Genomic DNA, 8,652 nt, shown 5'->3' with positions numbered 1-8,652 from the left:
ATTTTCAAAAAATATGCGAAAAAATCATGCGTACAAAAAAAGAGAGAAGTCCACTTTACAACACCGAACTATTCCATTTGTCAAATTTGACCCAAACAATTTCAGCCCCTTTTGGTGAAAATATTTCCAACAATAAAATATCTAGAAATTTTTGACATAATTCTGTAAACTCAAGACTAATAAAATGCTCATTTTGGGAAACTTTCAAATGTTTGTGCGAAACAAATTTTAAAATAATAAGAAATTACAATACCCTTTTCTTAAAAATGTGAGTATCATAAAAATTGGAAGCAATTCTCTAAAAATCAAGGATAGTATACTGATAATTCTATGCTAGTTTGAGATATTTTGCCTGGACAGATTTTAAAAACCCTGAAATTACAAAATTTTGTCCAAATTTTGTCAAGAAACAAATAAAACTGTCCAGAAAAATTCAAATAATTTTGTGAACTAAAGACTACTATATTGATCATTTTGTGAAAGTTTTAGATGTTTTGGCCAAACAAATTTTAAAATATTCTAGAATTATTATTTTTTGTCCTTTTTATGAACTTTTTCCTGTCCTATTTTAGTCCACGTGCTGACGCCATTGCTGATTGGGATCTGACTAGACCGTCGACGGGTCATAATCCGACATGCTCGCCAAACTCAGGGCCAGATTTTTTTTGCAGAGTCTGGTGTTGATTCTTAGCCGGTTTTAGAGTTGAGGCTTCATTCTTTGACAAACCGAATAGTTGAGGGTTTTAAGTGGACTTCTCTATAGAAAATAGATAATATAAAACATCAAACATGAAGCAGGTTCCAGAATTCCCTCTAAAATCTATTGTTGGTTATTTCCCAACAAAGATGAAGCCGTGGAACCTAGTCTATAATATGAACGGGTTACAAATCAGATTCGACATAATAATAGCTAAAATTATGTGAAATTTTTGCCAGAAACTGTATTAGATACATAAGCAATTATTCACATATTTGGAAAGTATGTGTGACTTATACATCTCAGTGACCCTACTAAGTTTGTACTCCCTCCGTCCAAAAATACCTGTCACATATATGGATGTATCTAGACTTATTTTAGTTATAGATACATCCTCCATTTTATCCATTTCTAGGACAAGTATTTTCGGACGGAGGAATTACATATTAGCACATGGCCTATGTAACTTCCCAATGAGGAAGCCTAACAAGATATCAGATTCATAACATAGACTAAATTTTTTTAGCGATAAGAACCTATACTAAAGTTTGTTCAAAAAAGACCAACCCGGCTAACTCGACTAGGTCACCCAAAAAAAGATTAGCTTGACTAGGTGAAACTATTGATTACGATTGTGTGAGTAACACTTAACGGTACACGAGATATTGCAATGTGTCTCGGATTGGGGTGTTCACTTTGGGGGGAAAAAACTATATAGTTTTTTTCTACTAGGGCACGAAGACAATAAGAGAAATTTGACTCAAATTCAGACATACAATTATGTGGAAAAAATATATAGATTGCGAATATGTGGGTAACACTTTGCTAACTACCGCTAATTAAATGCAGAGATAATCACTTTGAATACTTGGCTATATATAGATAGTAACGAGGTAACTGTATTCCATGGACGCCGTCCATGAATGCCTGCCCATGCGTCATCTATCATTTTTTCTGTCATCCATGCATACAAAGTTACAAACACACGCTGTCGATCAACTCACCCCTCGGCCAGATAGGAGCCGCCAGGTTTGATTGCTGCCTAGTTCTTGCAGCGTGAGCGCGACACATATAAAAACTTGACACTCCCCACCGCTCTGGCACGTACACCAGCCAGCGGCCAGCCGAGCTGTATGCTTCGTTGGCACGTTGTACACGATGAGAGCGCTCGCGGTTGTGTCCGTGCTAACCACGGCGGCCATGGCCATCGCCAGCGCACGCGCCGCACAGTGCGGTTCGCAGGCCGGCGGGGCTACCTGCCCGAACTGCCTCTGCTGCAGTCGCTTCGGCTGGTGCGGCTCTACCCCGGAGTAGTGCGGCGAGGGCTGCCAGAGCCAGTGCTCTCGCTGTGGCACGCCCGACCCCTCTGGTGGTGGCGTTTCCTCCATCATCCCCCGCTCACTCTTCGACAGGATGTTGCTGCACCGCAACAATAGGGCGTGCCAAGCTAAGGGATTCTACACCTATGACGCCTCCCTAGCTGCCGCGGCCGCCTTTCCAGGCTTCGGCACCATAGGCGGCACCGCCATCCGAAAGCATGAGGTGGCCGCCTTCCTAGCGCAGACCTCCCATGAGACCACCGGCGGGTGGGCTACAGCCCCAAACGGGCCCTACGCGTGGGGCTATTGCTTCAAACAGGAGCGCTCTCGGTCCAACTACTGCACCCCAAGCGTGATATGACCATGTGCCCCCGGAAGACGCGGCAAATCCTATTTGCCGCCCGCGGGCGGCAAATGGTCAAGGCTTCGCTGAAGGGAGCCTCCGCATGGGCCGGCCCACGTACGGATTACGCATGCTGTTTTGGTTCGCTGCTGTTTTCCACGCTGTTTTCTGCGGGCTTTTTTTTCGTTATTCTTCTGATATTTTTTACTTTCGGTGTTCTCACTCTTTTGTCAGTTTTCAGTTTTCTTTTCTTCTGTTTTGGTTTATTTTTTTCCTTTTTTATGCTTAAATTTTTGCTGTTCCTGTTTTTTTTTTTCTTTTTTCATATTATATAAAAAGTTCAACATGTATTACAAATATGTTCATCGTATACTAAGAAAATGTTCATCATATTGATGAAAAGTTCACCACGCACTATAAAGATGTTCATCTTGTATTATAAAAATGTTTATCATATATAAAATATTGTTCAAAGTACATTTTACAAAATATTCGCTTTGTATTTTGAAATTTGTTCATCGTATGTTAAGAATTGTTCAATGTATAATACAAAATGTTCATCATGTATTTGAAATTTGTTCAACATTTTTCTACAAAAAAGTTCACAATTTTTTAAAGAATTGTTCAATCTATATTACAAATGTTCAATGTGTATTCGAAACACGCATATGTATTCATATTTTCATAAAATGTTGAAGTAAAAACCAAGGAAAAACGGGCTGCTACAGTAAACCAGAAGGTACAATATCGTTTCCCTACAGTACCAAAATGCTACAGCGTTCCTACATTGCCTTTTTTTAAAGTTAAACTGAAAATGGGCCAGCCCATTCGGATCACCATGTGCGTAGCCGCAGCTCGTGGACGCACACGGGCGTCATATAGGGACTCTCGGAAGACGCTACTATGGCAGAGGGCCCTTCCAGCTCTCTCACAACTATAACTATGGGCCGGCGGACCGGGCCATCGGGGCTGACCTGCTAGGCAACCCGGGCTTGGTGGCCACGGACTCGACCGTGTCGTTCAAGACGGCGATGTGGTTTTGGATGACAGTGCAGCCACCCAAGCCCTCGAGCCACGCGGTCATAACGGGCCATTGGAATCCTTCTGCAGCGGACCGGGTGCAGGGCGAGTGTCTGGATTCGGCGTGATCACCAACATCATCAATGGCGGGAAGGAGTGCGGGCATGGGTATGATAAGCGTGTTGCAGACCGGATCGGGTTTTACAAGCGCTACTGCCACATCCTTGGCGTCACCCACGGTGACAACCTTGACTGTTACAACCAGGAGCATTTTCCTATAATTTTTTCTTGAGATATTTATTTATGACTCCCTCCATCCTAAAATAAGTATCAGCTATTTTTTCTTGAGATATTTATTTATTACTACCTCCATCTTAAAATAAGTATCACTGCTAAATCAGCTACATTTATTTTAGGATGGAGGGAGTATAAAAGATTTAGAAATATAATCCTAAAACAAGATATTTCAACGGTCAGGCGATACACACATGATCGCGGGTTACTCATTGTGCGCCATGGGTCTATAGTTCCCAATGCAAATGATTAGGCCGGCCGGCCTCCTCTTCCGTGCATGACATCGTCAAGCCCAGTGTCTTGCGAGTCATGCCGGAGCGCTCCCCCACGCCAGGCGGCACGCTGAGCCACTGGTCACCGCTCCGGTGTCCATGCCTTACGCGCAGACGACGACAAGGGGCATGCCGTGTCTATGAGCATGCCAGGGCATGCAGCCATATCGCACATTGCGACTTTGGCCTTATACTCGCCCAACTTCATTTTCATACTCGCACAGCTTGGGGAGCTTGATAACCCTTCTTTTCGAGGTCCATCGGTGCTCTTTTTTTTAGGGGTGCCCATTGATGCTCTTGCAGCATGACTGGTTAATCATTCTTTTTTTAGCATTCCTACATGTGTGGCCCAATGGAGGGCTGAAACACGGCATGAACCAAGTTCTGCAGTTTGTTTTGTAGCCTGCCACATATCATCGAAGGGCCCATGGCCGACCTTTATTAGAATGGAGAAAACAAGTTCAGTACAAGAAGGAACAGTCTAAGAAGTCTAGACTGAACCAAAAACCCCACAAAGCACCCCAGCCTTAACAGTCATGGGAGTGCCAACAGAGAAACACACACGGTCAAAAACTAGACGACCCTGGCTAAGTAGGAAGATCAGCGATGCAACCCGCAGCCCTCCACATGGACACATCCTCTTTAATCCGTTCCAAGACCCTGTCAGGTGAGCTGGCCATTTGATCAAAAATCCTGGCATTTCTTTCCTTCCAAACCCTTCAATGCAGCAGAATAATCACCGTATCAAAGTTCTTCCTGACAGCCTTAGGGATCGCAGCCCTAGCCCGCAACCACCAATCCTTCCTCCGTGGATGTACAACTAGCATCAGAGATTAGAAAATCCGCATCCGACCAGGATTTAAAGTGCATCCAAACCTGCTGAGTATAACAACAGTGAACGAAGAGGCGGGTGCAGTCCTCCGGCGCTAACAGACAGAGAGGGCACGATCCGTTGGACGACCAATTTCGGTGTTCCAGGATATCTGTCATGAGACACCTTCTGTGTACCACAAGCCACATGAAGAATTTACAACGTGGTGGAGCCTTAGACTTCCTGTTAGACTATGTATAGCTTCTGTACCTATGTACGTATATAATACATATTGTAACACAACCATTATATATAATGAGATAAGCCACCCCTAGAGGGTTGTGCTGGTTCCCCAAAACTTATTGTCTTACATGGTATCACGCTAGGTTACGATCGCTTCCGCTTCTAAACCCTAATACCCGCACCGCCGCCGCAGCCGCCGCCGTCTTCTCCACGCCGCCGGCGCCCTCACTTGGGCGTGACCTCGTGGTCCACACCGCGGCGCCGCCGTCCGCTGCGGACTCCGCAGGCGTCGTCCCGCCGCTCCTGCCGCAAGCGGATCACACTGCCCCGCTGGCGGGGTTGGCGGCGTCCGCCCCGGCCGCGGGCCTTGCGGCGTCCGCACCGGCCGCGAGCTTTGCGGCGCCCGCCCTGGCTGCGGTCCCGCCTCCTCCCGCATCGGCTTCGGTGCCTCCGGCTGCCTCCATGGTGTTTGCACCCCAGGCAGCCTCCTCGATGGGATTGTCTTCGCCGCCGCCGTTTCACTTCGGTCATCTCATCACCATCAAGCTCTCCGCCGACAACTACATCTTCTGGCGTGCGCAGGTTCTCCCGCTCTTGGGGAGTCACTACCTGCTAGGCTACGTCGACGGATCGCTTCCCTGCCCACCCGCGCTGGTAGACAGCGTGCACGGTCTGGTCTACAATCCGGCCCACTGAGTTCTACAACAAGGTCAAGGGCCTCGCCGACACATTGGCCTCCATTGGACAGCCCCTCACCGACTCCGAGTTCAACTCGTTTATTGTCAATGGTCTTGATGAGGAGTATGATGCCTTAGTCGAGATCATCAACGAGCGGGGCAACTCGACACCCATGCTGGCACACGAGGTTTTCTCTCGGCTCCTTCTCACTGAGCAACGGGTCGAGACTCGCCGCACCAGGGGCACTGGCTCCCTTTCGGCCAACGCCGCCACCAAGGGTGGCCGCTCTTCTTCATCACCCCGGTCTCCCTTGGGGCTGCCACCGTCGCCCGCCTCGGCCCCCCCACCTACTGCGACCTTACCGGGGGCTGGCGGTCCACGTGTGTGTCAGCTTTGTGGCCGCGATGGGCACTGGGCCTCCAAGTGTCATAAGCGCTTCCAGCGAAGCTTCCTTGGTCTTGGCAATGACGGCAAAGATACACGCAACAATGCCCGTCAGGTCGCCATGGCTGATCGTCCCGCGCCGCAGAAGCAACAGGGACACACTCAGTCCTACTCCATCGATCCACACTGGTACATGGACTCTGGGGCGACAGAGCATCTAACCAGCGAGATGGGGAAGCTTCACACTCGTGAACCCTATCATGGCTCCGACAAGATCCACACCGCCAATGGAGCAGGTATGCACATCTCTCATATTGGTCAAGCATCTCTTCTCACTAGACATGCCAATAGGAGTCTTCAGCTTCGCAATGTTCTTCGAGTTCCATCTGTGACCCGTAATCTTCTTTCAGTTCCTAAACTCACACGTGATAATAATGTGCTTTGTGAATTTCACCCTTTTGATCTTTTTATTAAGGATCGGGGCACGAGGGACATTCTTCTTAGTGGGCGGTTGTGCCAGGGCCTCTATCGTCTGGAGCATCCTGGTGTCGCTCGTGTTTTCAGTGGAGTTCGGGTCTCTCCGTCACAGTGGCATGCTCGTCTTGGTCACCCGGCCACACCTATTGTCCGTCATATTTTGCGTCGTCATGAGCTTCCTAGTTTGTCTAGTCATAAAGATGTAGCAGTGTGTGATGCTTGTCAGCAGGGGAAGACTCATCAACTTCCTTTTTTGGAGTCCAGTCGTGAGGTGAAACATCCTTTAGAACTTGTGTTTTCAGATGTATGGGGTCCTGCTCAGACTTCTGTCAGTGGTCATAATTACTATATCAGTTTCGTTGATGCTTATAGTCGCTTTACCTGGCTTTACCCTATTAAACGCAAATCTGATGTGTTTGATATTTTTGTTCAGTTTCAAAAACATGTTGAACGTCTTCTCAAGCACAAAATTGTTCATGTCCAGTCAGACTGGGGGGGGACGAGTATCGCAACCTCAACTCTTTCTTTCAGTCGCTTGGAATAGCTCATCGTTTAGCATGTCCACATACACATCAGCAGAATGGTTCAGTCGAACGTAAGCATCGTCATATTGTTGAAGCTGGTCTTACTCTTTTGGCCCATGCACCTGTTCCGTTTCGGTTTTGGAGTGATGCTTTCACCACTGCATGCTTTCTCATCAACCGTACTCCTACTCGTGTTTTAAACATGAAGACTCCCATTGAGGTTCTCCTTAATGAACAACCTGATTATACCTTTCTCAAGGTATTTGGGTGTGCTTGCTGGCCGCATCTTCGTCCATATAACAAGCGCAAGCTTGAGTTTCGTTCTAAGAAGTGTGTTTTTCTTGGCTATAGCTCTCTTCATAAAGGTTACAAATGTCTTCATGTTCCCACTAATCGTGTCTATATATCTCGGGACGTCGTGTTTGATGAGCATGTTTTTCCCTTTGCCAACCTTCCTGTGTCCACTGTCGAACCACCATCCCTACATTCATCCTCTGTTGCTTCTAACCAATTTGATGATGTTGCATACTCTCCTTTGCTGTTACCTAACCATGGTGCAGGAACCGGACGTGGAGCTCGTTTGGAGCTGTTGGAGGATTCACCATCATCGTCGTCGTCTTCTGGTGGGCACGTCGATCGCCCTATGTTGCATGGCATCGATTCGCGTGCCCATGCATGGTCACCCGACGAGCCCGTCGCGCCGAGCATCTCCACTGCTCGGTCCGTTTCGCCAGCGGCCGCCGAGTCGCCCGCGGCTCGGCCCGTCACGCCGTCTTCGCCTGCGGCTCGGCCCGTCACGCCGTCTTCGCCCGCGGCTCGGGTCCTCACGTCGCCTTCATCAGCGGATCGGCCCGCGACACCGGCCGCGCCACGGCCCACTATGCCGAGCTCGCCATCGGCCCGGTCTGTGATGCCGGAGTCGCCAGCTGCTTCGTCTGCTCTGCCGGTTTCGCTGGTGGGTCGGCCTTCTTCGCCAACCGAGTCCGAGGCTACCGTGACTGGCTCCTCGTCACCGGCTGACTCGTCAACGTCGCCGTCCTCCAGCCCGTTGCAGGCTGCTCTGTCGACCTCGGTGGTTCCTGTGTCCCGACCACATACACGCAGTCGCAGTGGCATTTTCAAACCTAAGGAACGTAAGGATGGTACGGTTGCTTGGTTGGCTGCTTGTTTGGCTGCTGCTGTTGCGGATCCATCTTCTGAGCCTCGCTCATATCAGGCTGCCCTGCGCATTCCACATTGGCGAGAGGCTATGGAGCAGGAGTTTCATGCTCTTCTTCGTAACAAGACATGGACTCTCGTTCCTCCACCACCACGGGTAAATGTTATTGACTCAAAATGGGTATTCAAAGTGAAGAAGCATTCGGATGGATCTATTAAGCGTTACAAAGCGCGACTTGTTGCTCGCGGTTTTCGGCAGCGTCATGGTCTTGACTATGAGGACACCTTCAGTCCTGTCGTCAAGCCTACCACTATTCGGCTTCTTCTCTCCATTGTTGTTTCTCGTGGTTGGTCACTTCGTCAACTTGATGTGCAGAATGCTTTTCCACATGGATTTTTGGAGGAAGAGCTTTATATGAAACAGCCGCCTGG

General features: G+C 48.4%; 1 pseudogene; it reads left to right on the top strand.

The window, feature by feature from the left end:
* The first annotated feature begins 1,897 nt into the window (after positions 1-1,897).
* LOC123161555 (basic endochitinase A-like) lies at positions 1,898-3,671 on the top strand (annotated as a pseudogene).
* Positions 3,672-8,652: the final 4,981 nt, after the last annotated feature.

The sequence above is a fragment of the Triticum aestivum genome, chromosome 7B (genome assembly GCF_018294505.1).
Source record: "Triticum aestivum cultivar Chinese Spring chromosome 7B, IWGSC CS RefSeq v2.1, whole genome shotgun sequence".
Lineage (NCBI taxonomy): Eukaryota > Viridiplantae > Streptophyta > Magnoliopsida > Poales > Poaceae > Triticum > Triticum aestivum.
The sequence above is the reverse complement of the archived record's forward strand: the minus strand, read 5'-3'. Positions and strand labels throughout refer to the sequence as shown.